The 16,965-nt window shown below is 36.9% G+C and overlaps 1 long non-coding RNA gene across 4 annotated transcripts; it reads right to left on the bottom strand.

Moving 5' to 3' along the window:
* Window positions 1-9,420: 9,420 nt before the first annotated feature.
* On the bottom strand, window positions 9,421-13,224 carry LOC107855618. 4 transcript variants are annotated; one of them, XR_007057640.1, is made up of 7 exons: window positions 12,953-13,202; window positions 12,498-12,761; window positions 12,274-12,379; window positions 12,074-12,165; window positions 11,060-11,113; window positions 10,048-10,936; window positions 9,421-9,690 (listed from the first exon to the last, which is right to left on the bottom strand). It is a non-coding gene; the product is annotated as an uncharacterized LOC107855618 (long non-coding RNA). The 4 variants fall into 4 exon arrangements; XR_001670298.2 differs by lacking the exons at window positions 12,074-12,165; window positions 12,274-12,379 and having other exon boundaries at window positions 13,078-13,224; XR_001670299.2 differs by lacking the exons at window positions 12,074-12,165; window positions 12,274-12,379 and having other exon boundaries at window positions 12,953-13,199.
* Window positions 13,225-16,965: the final 3,741 nt, after the last annotated feature.

Here is a 16,965-nt window from a genome sequence, read left to right as displayed (position 1 = left end):
AACTGGTTGGAAAACATCTCAACCTACGGTAGCTACGTAGATCTGTGACTCAAGGATTGCTACTAAAGGGTCATACCCTAAGCTGGTAAGAATAACCCAATCCCTGGTTTCGCTCAGTACTGAATCCTACTACCAACTGAACTGACATTTATCACCAGACTGGACTATAACTGAACCCATAACAGATTGTATTAACTGATTGAATGATATTAGTCATAGTATGACTGAAATCATTCTGTAGATACTGAAAGATAGGTAAACAACTAAATTTTAGGTATTCATAACCCCCAGGACTCGATAATAATAACAATAGGACATACTAAAGCTTTGAAAACCATAATAAGTAGTCATGGTTCAAACTCAATAATTTAGGCATTTTATCAAACACTTGGAATTCATGGACTTAAGCATGGAAATAGTTTAAACATATAATAATAGAATAATTGCAATACTACAATCATGGATAAAGATTTAACAAGCGAACAAGCACCATTCAAACGTGTCAAGGCTAATTCCAACGAAACCACATGATAAACATAAATACAAATCCAAGTTCATAATAGCTTTATGAAGATAACTCACAATATCAAGTAAAAATCATAATTTTAATATTTAAAATGTGTTCTTGGACTCCATGGGTCATAAAGACCTATGAATGAACATCTAACATACCTTAAAAGCTTAAATTCTTGAAAAGAAACACAATTCCTTAAGCTTCCTTAAAAATTCTTGAATTTGGGAACTTGTTTTCTTGATTTTTCTTTAAAGGAAAAGAGTTTAATTTGATGAACTAGGGAAGACCTTAGGGTTTATTTGAGAGTAAAATTGGGAATTTGGGGCATAATATGCCTTAACTGAAGCCAAATCCCATGTTATTATGGATTAGGGCGATGGGAAAAGACAAGAATGTCCTTCTGCAATTTAAATTCATAACTGTGACACCCAGTAATGCCATCGCTATTCCATCACGATGCGGTGCAATCGCATTGAGCTGCTAGAATTGAAATCCAAACACGTCCCAAACCTCATCGGAAAAATCAAAAATTTCCCCGAGACGTGCTCCTTACACCACTGAACATGAATTAACTCAAAAAATTACTCTCGGGGTCGGGAAGATCACTTTAATAATCATCAAAGTTAACAGGACAAAATAACACTAAGTCCCAAACACTTAGCAAAATTTTCATGTTCTAATCCTCTTATGCATACGCCATGGGCTGAACTGAGCTAAGACTAATACGGGGTATTATAATATCTCCCTCCCCCTTGGAAACATTCATCCTCGAGTGAGGCTAATTAAGGTGAGAATACTGAGGAAACTAAAATCACATATTGAACATGCATAACTGCAAACATGGTTACATAACTGATTCTAAAACATGATATATGACTGAACTAATTGGTGAATGCATGCAATGACAGAAAGATGATTATACTGATGGAACTAACAATAGAAAAGAGATAATCTAAGGAAAACTATTACCTTAAATTGAGTCTGAGTTTGTGGAGAAAATATGAGGGTACTTAGTACACATGTCTGCTTCTGCTTCCCAAGTGGCTCCCTCAACGGACGAATTTCGCCAAAGAACTTTGACCAAGGGAACTTCTTTGTTCCTTAGTCTACAAGTCTGATGATCAAGGATTTCAACTAGGATTTCATCGTAAGAAAGGTTGTCCTGAACACCCATACTTTCTAAAGGAACTACTATAGCTGGGTCACCAATACACTTCTTTAGCAACGAGACATAGAACATTGGATGCACTGATGCCAAATCTGTAGGCAACTCAAGCTCGCAGGCTACCTTTCCCAAATGACTCAAGATCCTATAAGGCCCTACATATCAGGGACTAAGCTTCTCTTTTTTGCCAAATCTCTTTGCTCCCTCCATGGAAGAGATTTTCAAATATACTAAATCTCCAACCTTAAACTCAAGATCTCTTCTTCTCATATCTGCATACGATTTTTATCGGTTTTGGGTTGTCTTAAGCCTCTTCCTAACCAACTAAACTTTCTCCCAAGGAATCAAACACTGAATATGGCCCAATCAATATAGTCTCACCTACCTTAAACCAACCAATAAGAGATCTACATATCTTTCCATAGAGAGCCTCAAATAGAGCTATCTGAATACTGGACTGATAACTATTATTGTAGGGAAAATCAATCAGTAGCAAGTAATCATCCCAACTACCTATAAAGTTGATAACACATGCTCTCAATATGTCCTCTAGGGTATGAATGGTCCTCTCTTCCTAACTATCTATCTCAGGGCAAAGGACTATACTGAGATGAACTTGAGTACCAAAACCATTCTAAATAGCTTTCCAAAAGTGAGAGATAAACTGAGTACCTCTATCTAAAATGATAGATAGTGGGACTCTATGTAACCTAACCAACACTCTAATATAGAGCTTTACGTATTCCTCCGTTATATAAGAAGTATGAACTGGTAAGAAATGAGCTGATTTGGTCATTCTGTCTATGATAACCCATGTCGAGTCATGTTGACGATGCGAATAGGGAAATCCTGTCACAAAATCCATGTTCAACTCTTCCCACTTCCAAGTGGGAATGTTGAACTCCTGCAAAATACCACTAGGGTTTTGGTGTTCAACCTTAACCTGCTGACAATTTGAGCACTTAGCTATGAACTCTACAATATCCATCTTTATTCCACTCCACCAATAGATTTCCCTCAAATCATGGTATATCTTAGTGGTCCCTACGTGAATAGAGTATCGTGCACCATGCACTTCTACAAGGATTCGCTGTGTCAACCTATCAACATATGGCACACACAACCTACACTGACACTGCAACACACTATCTCTTTCTTGGGAGAAAACCTCTACCTTCTAATCTCTAATTGATTCCTTCAGCTTAACAAGACTGGAATCCCTATGTTGTTTCTCTTTCACTTCGGCAACCAAAGAAGATTCCAAACTATTCTGAACCCATACACTACCCTCAGCTGAATCGACTTACCGAACACCTAATCTAGAAATATGATGCACTTCCCTAACTAACTTTTTCTTCTCATCTTCTACATGAGTAACACTACCCATATTTAATCTATTGAGGGCATCTGCCACTATATTAGCCTTTTTCACATGATACAAAATACTCATATCATAATATTTCAACAATTCTAATCACCTTCTCTGATGGAGATTTAAATCTTTCTGCAAAAACACATACTGTAAGCTTTTGTGATCCATGAACCTCATAAAAATAGTGCCTCATAATTTTTAGGGTAAAAACAATAGCTGCTAACTCAAGATCATGGGTAGGATAATTCTTTTCATGGGTTTAAGTTGTCTAGAGGCATAGGATATGCAATAAACCTATCTAAACCATCTGGCAAGGTCAAAACTAGGGTTGAGGTGAGTCGAGTCTTCAACTCCTAAAAACTCTTTTTACAAGAATCGGACTACTCAAACTTGAGTTTCTTCTGTGTCAATCAAGACATGGGGGATGAAATAGATGAAAACCCTTCAACAAACCATCGATAATAGCCAGCCAAACCCAAGAAACTCCTGATATCTGACGGAGAGATGAGGCTGGGCCAGTTTCTCATTGCTTCAGTCTTTTGATGGTCAACTCTAATACCATCACCAAGATAATATGGCTAAGGAAAGCTACTGATCTTTGCCAAAATTTGAACTTACTGAATTTGGAAAATAACTTATGGGCTCTAAAAGTTTGCAATACAATTCGGAGATGGTCTGCACGATCATTTTCATTACGGGAATAGACAAGAATATCATCAATAAAGACTATAATGAACATATCCAAGTACTTCTTGAACACTTTATTCATCAAGTCTATGAAAGCTATTGGGACATTTGTTGGACCAAAGGACATAACTAGAAACTCAAAGTGACCATACCGAGTTCTAAAAGCTATTTTTGGAATATCACATTCTCTGACTCTAAGCTGATGATAGCTGGATCTAAGGTCTATCTTAGAGAAATAACTAGTACCCTAAAGTTGGTCGAATAATTAATCCATTATGAGGAGTGGATACTTATTCTTGATTGTGACTTTATTCAACCGACGGTAATCGATGTACATTCTAAGGAAACCGTCTTTCTTTCGCATGAAAAGGACTAGAGCGCCCAATAGGGAGACACTGGGCTTGAAGAAACCTTTATCTAATAGATCTTTCAACTGTTCCTTCAATTCCGTAAGTTCAGCTCGAGCCATTCTATAGGGAGAAATAGAGATATGCTGGGTATCTGAAAGAGGTCTATTCCAAAGTCAATCTCCCTTTTGAGAGAAACTCCGAGAAGATCTTCAAGGAACACATCAGGAAATTCACTTACTACTGAGACTGACTCAAGACTGGGAGTTTTTGAACTAGAGTCTTTGACTTGAACAAGATGGTAAACACACCCCTTGGATATTATTTTTCTTACTCTAAGGTACGAAACAAGCTAACCCCTAAACACTGAAGTATTACCCCTCCATTCAAGGATTGGTTCATTCGAAAACTGGAAATGATCAACTCTGTTTCTACAATCAACTCTTTACATAGCATGAGTGGAGCCAATCTATGCCGAGAATGACATCATAATTTGTCCTCTCTAACTCCACAAGGTCTACTGAAGTGACTTTTTGGGATACTATAACCGAGCAGTTTCTGTATACCCATCGGGCTATGATAGACTTACCTACTAGGGTAGATACTGAGAAAGAAGTTGTTAAGGTTTCGGCCTTCGTAGTTGACAACTATATAGGGGGTTATAAAAGAAAAAGAAGCTTCAGGATCTAACAAATCATAAACATATAAATGAAAGACCTGTAATGTTCCCATAACTACATCAAGAGAATTTTCCTAGTCCTGTCGGGACTGAAGTACATATATTCGATTTGGGCGCTTCCCACTGGTTGCACTGGATGCGGCACCCTGCTGAGTCGGGTGACTGACTGGAGCTGAAGGACGATTATGCTGACTTTGCGGACCCATCCTGGGACATTCCCTAATTCTATAGCTTGGCTTGCCGTACCTAAAACATACATCACTGCCAGCCCTACACACACCTAGATGGTTTCTACCATATTTCTGGAAAAAAGGATTTGTACAACCACTGTTTATACTGCTCTAGGATTTAGAGAATGGCGCCCTATCCCGATTATCATTTCTAAACTTTGGTATAGGCGCACTAGCTGAAGATAAAGCTAGAGATAAAGATTTCTGACGGAACTGAGGATGATTTCCATCCTCTAACCTTGGCTGACCAAAGTTGAAACTACCTATTCTAGACCTTTTGTTCTCTCTTTATTTCTCCTTAACCTTCTCCTTCTCAATCTGCTAAGTATGGACCATAAGCCTAGACAAATCCATCTCCTTAATAAACACTGAGTTTCTACACTCCTTGACCATACTATTAGATACACCAGACATAAACTTGCTCATCCTAGATCTGTTATCAGCCACCACATGAAGAGCATACCTTGCCAGCTGAAAAAACTTAAGAGAATACTCCTTTACACTTATACTCCCCTTCTTCAAATTAATAAATTCCAGTACCTTAGCTTTCCTTAACTCTAAGGGAAAGAATCTAGCTAAAAATATTGTAGCAAACTCCTCCCATTCAACACCCTACATCTACGCCTCAATCCCCCTTCCACTGCTTAAACTAGGTGTGAGCTATATCCTTCAACTAGTAAGCAGCCAACTCTGCACTCTCACTAGATGTGACACCCATGATATCTATCACCTTCTGCTCTAAATCAAGGAACTCATGCAGATCCTCATCAGACTTTAATCCCAAAAAAAAGGAGGATTCACTCATGTGAAGTCCCGAATCGTAGCTGCAGTGGTATTAACCACTGGAATTGCTGGGACAGTATCCTGCAGATTATTTTGAGCTACTACAGAGTGAGCTAAAGTAGTGACTGCAGCTCTGAACTCGGTATGAAAGACATACTCATTAAGGGGATTTTCCTGAATGAGTGAAGGTATGAGATAATTTTTGTTTCTTCTTTCGTTAGTCTTTCTGGGAGGCATGTTCTGCAAATAGAAAGAAGATTGAATTAGAAAGAGATTTTAAATAGAGCTCATGCTCATTCGCACGACAGGAATACTGAAAGAAGGGAAACTTTTCCTAAAATGTCTTGTAGCCTCTCGTCCATAAGTGTGATGTGCTTCACACTCAATGCGGCTTTCAGACTCCCTAGGACACTTTAAAACTTTAGGCTTTGATACAAAGTCTTGTCACGACAAAAGGCTGCTCCCTATTCACAACAACGGTTCTTACGATTCCGAAAGACCATAAGCTAACCCATGAGCTGGTACTACTGTGAGCAAGGAATAATAATAATAAAATACACATGTGTGAAATAACTGAATACTCAATAAGGTTTTAAATGCCAAAACATTTCTAAATCATAAGTATAAAAACAACAGTCTGAAAACTGATAAAATTAATAACAAACTAACTAAATTTCTAAAGTGTTTGAAATCCTCTAAAACTGACTAAAAAGAGTTGATAAGACAGGCCTAACTAAGTCCAACTAAATAGTAAACTGAAAACACTGAAATAAGCATAATCAATCCTTGAAATAAAAGGAATCACCACTGTTGTTGTTGTTGATACGGTGGAATGTCTAAGTGCGGTCGGGAACTTAAGGGTCCGAACCTAAGATATGAGAAATCATAGCGCAAGAAAAGGGTAAGCGGTCAGTACTTTGAATGTACTGGTATGCTAGATGAGGTTAGGCTGATATGCATGGGTTATGTGCATGAGTAATAACTAACTGAATGAATAGCATGAAGTAACTGAATAACTGATATGAATGCGTGAATGTTGTAAAATTTGAAAATGCATGACCAAGTATATAACATGATTCTGAAATAGTCTGTAAACTAAAATACTGAAACCTGTTAACTGAATATCTGATAATTGTATGCTATGGTCAATGCAAACCTGAACTGAATCATAATGAATACTGGACTGAGACTGTGGAAGGTATCATCTAACCGACATGTCCCAATCTAAACTAATCGGGTCCAACCTATAACCCCAGTTGGAAGGGTGTCAGTACTATGCCACGGGTACTGATAATGGCTGTGTGGATCTACTAAACTAGTGTTCTAAAAGACTAAAGAGTCACCCTAATCTGGAAGGGGTACTCATGAGATTCGAGTCAACCCTAAACTGGCAGGAAAACATCTTAACCTATGTTAGCTACGTAGTTCTGTAACTCTGGGATTGCTACTAAAGGGTCAAACCTTAACCTGGCAAAAATGCCCCCATCCCTAGTTTTGCTCGGTGTTGAATCCTACTCCTAACTGAATTGACATTGATCACTAGACTGGACTAAGCTTAACTAAATCAAAACCTGATTGTATTAACTGATTGAATGATATTGCACATAGTATGACCAAAATGATTCTATAGATATAGAAAAGTAGGTAAACAACTAAATTTTAGGTATTCATAACCCCCAGGACTCGATAACAATAACAATAGGACATACTAAAGCTTTGAAAATCATAATAAGTAGTCATTGTTCAAACTCAATCATTTAGGCATTTCATCAAACACTTGGAATTCATGGGCTTAAGCATGGGAATAGTTTAAACATGTAATAATAGAATAGTTCCAATACTAAAACCATGGATTAAGATTTAACAAATGAATAAGCACCATTCAAACGTGTCAAGGCTAATTCTAACAAACCATATGATAAACATAAATTGAAATCCAAGTTCATAATAGCTTCATGAAGATAACTCACAATATCAAGTAAAAATCATGACTTTAATCTTGAAAATGGGTTCTTGGACTCCATGGGTGATAAGGACCCATGAATGAACATCTAACATACCTTAAAAGCTTAAATCCTTAAAAAGAAACATAATTCCTTAAGCTTCCTTAGAAATTCTTGAATTTGGGAACTTGTTTTCTTGATTTTTCTTGAAAGGAAAGGGGTTTAATTTGATGAACTAGGGAAGAGCTTAGGGTTTATTTGAAAGTAAAATTAAGGATTTGGTGCATAATATGCCATAACTGAAATCAAATCCCGTGTTAATATGGATTGGGGTAATGGGAAAAGACAAGACTACCCTTCTGCAATTTAAATTCGTAACTGGGACGCTGATTAGGCCATCACCGTGATACGCCAGTGATGTCATCGCTATTCCACCGCGACGTGGTGCAATTGCGTTGAGCTGCTAGAATTGAAATCCAAACACGGACCATACCTCATTCGAAAAAACTGAAATTTCCTTAAGACATGCTCCTTACACCCCCGAACATGAATTAACTCAAAAACTTACGTCTCAGGGTTGGGAAGATCAGTTTAAAAATCATCAAAGTTAAGAGGCCAAAAATAACCCTAAGTCCCCAACACTTAGCTAAATTTTCAGGTTCTAAGCCTCTTATGCATACGTCATAGGATGACCCGAGCTAAGACTAATACGGGGTATTGCAATACCATTTAATAGGAGACCTACACCTCCTACCATAAAGAGCCTCGAAAAGAGCCATTTTGGTGCTAAAATCATAACTGTTGTTATAAGAAAACTCAATAAAAGGCAAATAGTCAACCCAACTATCCTTAAAGTCAATCACACATGACCTTAGCATATTCTCCAAAGTCTAAATAATACGCTCTGCTTGTCCATCCTTTTGACGGTGGAAAGCGGTGCTAAGGTTCACCTGAGTACCCAAATCTTTGTGGAACGAACTCTATAAGTGAGAAGAAAATTGTATATCTCGGTTTGAAATGATAGAGACTGGCACTCCATGCAATTTACTGTCTCTTAAATGAACAACTTACCATAATCCTCTCCTGAGTAGTTAGTCTACACAGAAGAAAAGTGAGCAGACTTAGTTATCCTATCCACAATAACCCAAATAGAATCATACTGATGCATAATTAGGGAAGACCCATAATGAAATCCATATTGAGCACTTCCCACACCCACATCCACATGGGCAACTCTATCGCACTACTAGAAAAAAGGTCTATGGGACGGTTCTAATACCGTCTTCATAGACACCAAAACTATCTCCAATATATCACGACAGTTATAGCACCTGATACAACTAAAGGCATTACACTAGATCAAACACGACGATGACAAAAACCATGGCTATATCTAGATCTTTAGTAGTGGCTATTGTATTGACTATATGGCGATGATTTTCAAGCTGTTGGGATGGTTCCAAATCATCCCTATATACACGTTATAGGACTGTTATAAATATTATGTTGCGATGGTTATTAGTTTATTTAGACGGCTACAAACCGTCCCTATATATATGCTATTGCAACAATTAATTTTTGGTTATTAGGACCGTTATTTTAGGTTTTTAGGATAGTTATTTTAGGCTATTAGGACAATTATTATTACACTATTCAACAATACTATATTATGTTATTGCAATGATTTTATAAAGCTGCCATAACACATAAAATGTACATATATATTCATCATCAAGAGTACTAGTAACTATTAATTCCCAAAATGTCAATCAATAAGAAACCAAATATTTTTTGACCATTCAAAAAAACCAAAACATACACATGTTTTGAATGTTCAAAAATAAAAGAAGTTTGAAACTACTCGGTCAAAGTTTCCAACAGCTAGCGTAACATAAAGCCAATGTGATTGATCTCTTAGGTCAGGTCTAGTTCATCAATTTCGTTCCCGCCATCTTCTATGTCATGATCACCTACAACAATAAGAAAAACAAAATTAAAGTTGAGCAACAAACTACACAACATCATACCCAGTATATTCTTCTCAAGTTGGGTTTGGGGAGCATAAGTGTATGTAGTCCATACCACTACCTCAAATGTGAGATAGAGAGGTTGTTTCTAATAGACCCCAACTCAAAATAAGTAAAATCATAAAAAGCAAAAATTGACTAGCAAGTGTAGAAAAACAAAATCAAAATATTTAATGTGTGATTCTGAATCAAGAGGCACCATAGATACATCAAATTGAAAATCAAGAGGTGACAACTTCAAACAGAGTAATTGTCAGAGATATCCCAGTAACCTTCTGGCAGGGAACCTAAAAATATTACCTTAGTGCTTGGGACAGATATGCCAGCATAGGGATCATATTAATCTTACTCCCATTTTTACAATAAACAGCATGACAACGAAGTTCCTGAATTCACATTATTTTTCTATGTACTTTAACTGGAGGAACCTGCAATATCAATAAACAACAATTACTTATGAGAGTGTAAATAGAAATGTTATTGACCTGCAATTGCATTATAACATCAGATGCTTGGAAGAAATAGATGTCAGATATTTCAAAGAATATCTAGCACAAGCATGAACCAGTAACTAGCTTGATTTAGCAGCCAGCATTAGTGAAAGCAGATTCTCAAATAATAAAATATGAAAGCTTTTGCTACTGCCGCAGTAGCACTGCGTTGAACCGCCCCTAGGGTGACAAGAGGTGTGAATAAAAAGTCAAAAAAGAGAAATTAAGAAGGAAAAAAGAACACCAAAAGATAGAGAAAACTAGTCAATGTATTGTCCCAGGCTTGCAGACTTTGAAAGTATAGCAGTAGTCAGCTGATTTGTCTTCATCCTCAACAATAATGTGGTCTTCATTTTTATCCTTCTTGTCAATGATAGAAGCTGCCCAACGCACCAAAGTCTTCCTCAACCCTTTGTCCCCCCAACGATACTCAATATGTGAGTGATAGTACAAGTCAACTACAAAAGGATTTTATTTAGAGTGGAAGGATGAATAATAGAGATCACCACCGCTATTGCATATGTAAGCATCAAAATTAGTAGGATTCATGCCCTCTGAAACTAGGAAAGACTGTACTTCTGATATATTGAAAGATAAATCCATGATAAATGCAATGGAACCCTCTGTCCTTTCCTTCTCTACAGCCTCAAATATCTTTTTCACACTTGTAGAGAGTCTTGAGCTAGCATCGCAATCCACTGCAATAACAAAAATATGGCGTCTCATCCAAAACCGTTCAAAAAAGAAGACTCATAAACTTATGATGAAAATAACAAAATCACTAACTAATGCTCGAACCACTGAGTGAAAAAGAATAATACCTCAATCCAAGTTAGTCCAAAAGGCTCAATAAACGCTTGATTAATAAAAACACCCTGTACAAGAAAGAAAATTAAAGAAGTATATCAATTATTTTATCTAAGCCACTAATAGATGAAGGGAATACAAGCATGTTGCCAAAATATCTGTATTTCTACACCTATGAATGAGGCTATGAAAGCAGATCAAACACCCCTGTTCTATGCATATTTCTAGAAATAGCTGAACCAACTTTGAGAACATTATCTAGAACTATTTGCCCATATTTTTATTTCATGATTGGGAAGCCATGAAGGTTTCTTACGCCATACTAATAAGAGTTGCTCTTTTGTTTCCATTATCATGAGATAATCCTACTGGCTCTGGCCCTTTTTGTTTATCCGTTTAATTGGTTGTGTCTTCAGGTGGGCACATGAGAAAAAGAGATAAGTTAAACCCATTCTCTTTATATCACACGAAATATGAGGAAGAGGTGCCAAATAGTTTTTTCCATGTTCTAAACTGGAAACCCAAATAATGGCTTTCAGGTAGTTCAATACTCAAGTCCACATGGCCTATTAGACATCCTAAATCTAATTTCTGTTTCAATGTTGGTATTAAATTGATTTCTATATTCATCTTTCACAATGACTAAAAATCATTACTTATCTAATCGGCAAGTAACATCATCCTGTGGTTTCTGTCCTGGTATAATCTACTCACTCGTCCATAAAATGAGTAATGATGAGCTGATAAAATACAAAGTAATGTTTCATCTACCTTGGGATACTTTCCATATATTACCTATTGGAAATAAAAATTAAACACTAATACATATAAACTTGGAACATATTCAACAAAGAAGTGCCACACCCTACGTGTACGATCAATCAATACAAGTAAACAAGTAAAGGAACTATGCGCTTCGAATTAAAATGACACACAGTAGCTTAGTCTTTGCTGCAAGATGATAAATATCAGGAAGATCGGACTACTTATGGTGTTTAGGATAAGCTACTGGACCCTAAAGATCATACCTATCTATCATCTTCAATATTGAAAGAAGAAGTGATGATGAATTGGGGTTGGACATTTCATCGATATTATCTCGATTACCATTTATCCAAGTCTGCACAAAAGAAGGAAAGGTGGAAACATCAATCGGACTGCTAGTTTAGCCTCCCGTCCTATAAAATCAGGCAATTCACCTATACCACTAGTGTAAACTCAAACTTACAAGATTAGAAAGCTCCTTCAATGGACGACATTCACTAAATGATTTCACTAAGGTAGTGAGGTTTTTCTTGGTATCAGGCATCGCAAGGGAGAGTATCATAGGCTTCCTTGGATTAGAAAAGAAGCGCATAATATAGGAATAGGAAATCACATTAAAAAATTAGCAAGAATTCAGAAAAATTAGAAGACCACTCAAAGAATCAAGAAAATGGCGTAAATGGAAACCTTTGTCCAAATAGGTGGATCTGGGGTCTTTCCATCTTCACTTCCTTCTTTACCATCCATTTCACCTTCATGAGGAACAATATGATGAAACTCCATCTCGGAAGGAATTACTTGCACATGGAGGCTCAGTTTATCACAAGAGGCTACGGAGAAAATTGCAAAAGAAAAATCCAGAGGTACCAGCCATTTCAGGTAAACGAAGAACAGGAGAAGGCTGTGAACCTATTTAACTTGAAGGTTTATCTCACAAATTGTATGGAGAGCCTGAAGAAAAGAGATAAATCAAGTTTCTTTACTCATCAAAAATCCTTTTTCACCAAGATATGAATAAACAGACATCTCAGTCCAAAATCAATCGAAAGCTAACTCAAAAAGGCCATAAATACACTCCAAACTCCTTACTTATTAATTGTTAAACAACAACAAAAAATCTGAAAATAAAGTGAATTGTTTACCCAAAACCATCAGTTCTTTTCTTTCCCAGTCACAGAGATACATGTACAATGAACGATTCAAACTAAATTGAATGAAGAAAACCAAAGGTCACTTAACAATTTTCTCAATTGAATAATTTTCTCACTTGGACAACCCGATTCCTTGAACAGTTGATGAGTATTGAAGAAGAAGAAGAAGAAGATGAGTATCAGTTGCGGTCTCTGATGATAGTATTGAAGAAATGGGGCTGTCTAAACCCTAAGACCAATTTTTTACTTGTATTTTAATAAATATAATTAAAATAAGCGGGTAAATAAAACGTTGGAGGGAAAATTTCTGGGAAATATTATTTTTCATTATAAAATAATCATGCTATAAATAGTTTGTAGCGATGGTTCTTACAATCGTAGACATAGAGTATTTTATTGCGACAGTTATATGTATTACGCGGCGGTTATATTTAACTTTTGTCTTAGTAGAGTAGACAACTATATGCGAAGGTTAAAACCATCGCCATAGATTGTTTATGGTAACGATTCTTAAACCATCGCTATCTAAGCGTTCCCATAGCACTCCTTTCTTGTAATGATCTCTTCAGATATGCCACCATGCCTCAAATGCTCTATCTTTACTTGATTACAAATAATACACTTAACAACAAAATTTGCCACATCTATCTTCATATTATTGCACCAGTTGATTTCCTTTAAGTTATTGTACATCTTAGTTGAACCGAGATGAATTGTATATCGAGATTCATGAGCCACAGTCAAAATCTTTTCCTGCATCCCATTTATATCAGGAACATACAACCTTCCTTGATACCTTAGAATATCGTCTCCTCCAATCTCAATATCCATAAACTTTTGCTATCCCACGTCAGCCTTAATCTGCATAAGTATGGGATCAAAAGTCTATTTCTCCTTCACCTCAGCACCAAGTGATGATTTAACCAGTTCCTGAACAATCAGATCAAAAGTCTATTTCTCCTTCACCTCAGCACCGAGAGATGATTTAACCACTTCCTGAACAATCACTCTTCCATCCTCAGAGTCTAAGAAATAAACTCCTAAATTAGCAAACCTGTGAATATCCTTCACCAATCTATCTGAGTAAACACATATTGTAGGCTCTTATGGTTTGAATAAATATCTATATGCGCCCCATACAGATAATGGTGCCAGATTGTCAAAGTAAAAACTACAGCTGCCAACTCTAGATCATGATTCAGATAATTCCGAATCAGATAATTCCTTTCATGAACTTTAAGATGCCAGAAGCATAAGCCACAACGTTACCATGATGCATCAATACACAACCTAATCCTACACGAGATGCATCTTAATACTCGACAAACCCCTCAGTACCCTCGAGCAAGGTCAAAATTAGAATAAAAGTCAACTTATCCTTCAACATATCAAAACTACCCTCACAAGCATCATACCACAAAAACTTAACCTTTTTCTGAGTCAACATTGTCAGCGGAGCAAAAATAAACAAGAAACTCTCCACAAACCTCCTATAATACCCAACCAAGCCGAAGAAGCTCCTAATATCGATTAGAGTCGTGGGTCTAGGTCATTTCTTAACTGCCTTAACTTTCTGTAGATCCATCTTGATCCTCTCACTGAAAACAACATGCCCAAGAAAAGTCACAGTACTTAACCAAAATTCACACTTAGAAAATTTAGCATATTACTTTTGGTCCTTAAGAGTCTGCAACACAATTCAAGTTGATTGGCATGATTCTCTTCACTCTTAGAGTACACCAAGATTTCATCAATGAAGACTACAACAAATAAATCCAAAAAATACCTGAACATCGGATTTATAAGATCCATGAAAGCAGCTGAAGCATTAGTCAACCTAAATAACATAACAAAACTCACAATGGTCATACCGGGTTCAAAAAGTAGTCTTGGGAATATCAACCTCCCTAATTTTCAACTGATGGTTGACTAAACGAAGAACAATCTTAGAGAAACACCAAGCACCCTAAAGCTAGTCAAAAAGATCATTAATCCTAGGAAGAGGATACTTATTTTTCACTGTGACCTTTCTAGCTGACCATAGTCTATACATATCCAAAGAGACTTATCCTTTTTCACACAAAAGGTACAGGAGCATCCCACGGAGAAACACTAGGACAAATGAAACCCTTATCAAGAAGATCCTTCGATTGCTCCTTTAGCTCGGTTGGATCTATTCTATAAGGAGGAATGAAAATAGGACGGATATCCGATAAAAGATCAATCCCAAAAACTATATTTCTATTGAGAGGAATTCCAAGAAGACCATCGGGAAAAACTTTAGAAAACTCATTAACCATAGGGGCAGATTGCAAAAATGGACTTTCAGAGTTATAATCTTCAACCTGTACTAGATGATACAGGCACCCTTTGGATATCATTTTTTTAGCTCTAAGATAGGAAACAAACTTCCCTTTGGGTACTAACAAACTCCCCTCCCATTCAATTACCGATCTATTAGGGAAATGAAAACTGACCTTTTGGGTCCTATAATCCAGAAAAGCATAGCATGAATAAAGCCAATCCATCCCCAAGATTACATCAAAATCCACCATATCATGTTCAATCAAACCCACGATCTTCCTATAAAAAATGGATACCACACAACCTCTATAGATTTTTCAAGCAATAATAGAATCACCCACCGAAGTAGAGATAAAAAGGGGTCGAAAATATTTTTACGACCAAAACCAAAGTGTACAGCCGCATAAAGGGTCACATAATATAGAGGTGAATCTGGATCAAGAAAACAATAAACATCATGATAGAAGAGTTGTAACAAACCAGTAATAATATCTAGGGATGCCTCATATTCTTGATAAGTAGCAAGTGCAAAGAGACAATTTTGGCAAGTGTTGGTACCTGAAGTGGTGGCCTTAGGTTTCGGATCCAAAGAAATGGTGATCAGGACCTCATTAGCTTTAGTGGAAACCATGGACAAAGGACAATCTCATTGTAGCTAACCAAGCTGACCATAATTATAGCACCAATTTATCCCCTGATCATAATAACCATGGTGAAGCAGCGTACAAAATCGATAAAGAGGATAAGGTAAGGCTGACTGAGCTCCACTAACTTGAGACTGGGCACCCTGTACCTTAAAACCACTGCAACCATGAAAATAACGATGACCAGAAGGCTTAGGATAAGGAAAACAAGTTGTTGAATATGAATTTCCCCAAATATTCCTTTTGGTCCACTATCTACCATCTCTCCCACTATTATGCTGACCTGCGCCCTGCTCTGAATAACTAACTTCTTATTTTCCCTCACTCCCATCTCTACTTGCTTTTTTTTATCATCCTTCATCTGCTGCATATAAACCACCAACTTAGAGATGTCCATATTATTATTCAACATAGCAGCCTTATACTCACACACAAAGTCATGGGATAAACCAAAAGTAAACTTCCTCAATTTGGATCTTATGTTAGACACTAACTCCAAAGCATAACGAGACAATGTTGAAATTTTAGGGCATACTCTTTTACACTCATCTTACCCTGCTTCAAGTTCACAATTCTTTGGCCTTAGCTTCCCTCAACTCCTAAGGAAAGAAGTGGTCAAGAAAAATACGTAAAAACTCATCCCACATCGCTAACTCGGCATCAACACCCCTCATTTATTCCCACTCCTCATACCACTGGTAAGCCATATCCTTCAACTGATCGGCAATAAAATCCACACCCTATAAATCAGTAGCACCCATAATCTTTACAATTTTTCTCTATCTCATCAACAAACCCCTAAGAATCTTTCGTAACCTTAGATCATGTAAAGGTTGGGGAATTAAACTTCATAAACTGGCCAACCTGAGTGACCTTGATGAATTAGAAACAAAACTAATATGTTCAGGTTAACGAGACTAAGATTCTACCATTTTATGCAAGAATATGAATAGACTGATTGAACTATGCATTAGAAATATCTCTATGAGGTAATGGAGCTTAAGTATCACCAGCTTGAGAAGTTTGAGGAGGACTAGTAGGGACTAATGGAACCCC

This window comes from Capsicum annuum, chromosome 7 (assembly GCF_002878395.1).
Source record: "Capsicum annuum cultivar UCD-10X-F1 chromosome 7, UCD10Xv1.1, whole genome shotgun sequence".
In the NCBI taxonomy this organism is placed as follows: Eukaryota; Viridiplantae; Streptophyta; class Magnoliopsida; order Solanales; family Solanaceae; genus Capsicum; species Capsicum annuum.
The sequence above is the reverse complement of the archived record's forward strand: the minus strand, read 5'-3'. Positions and strand labels throughout refer to the sequence as shown.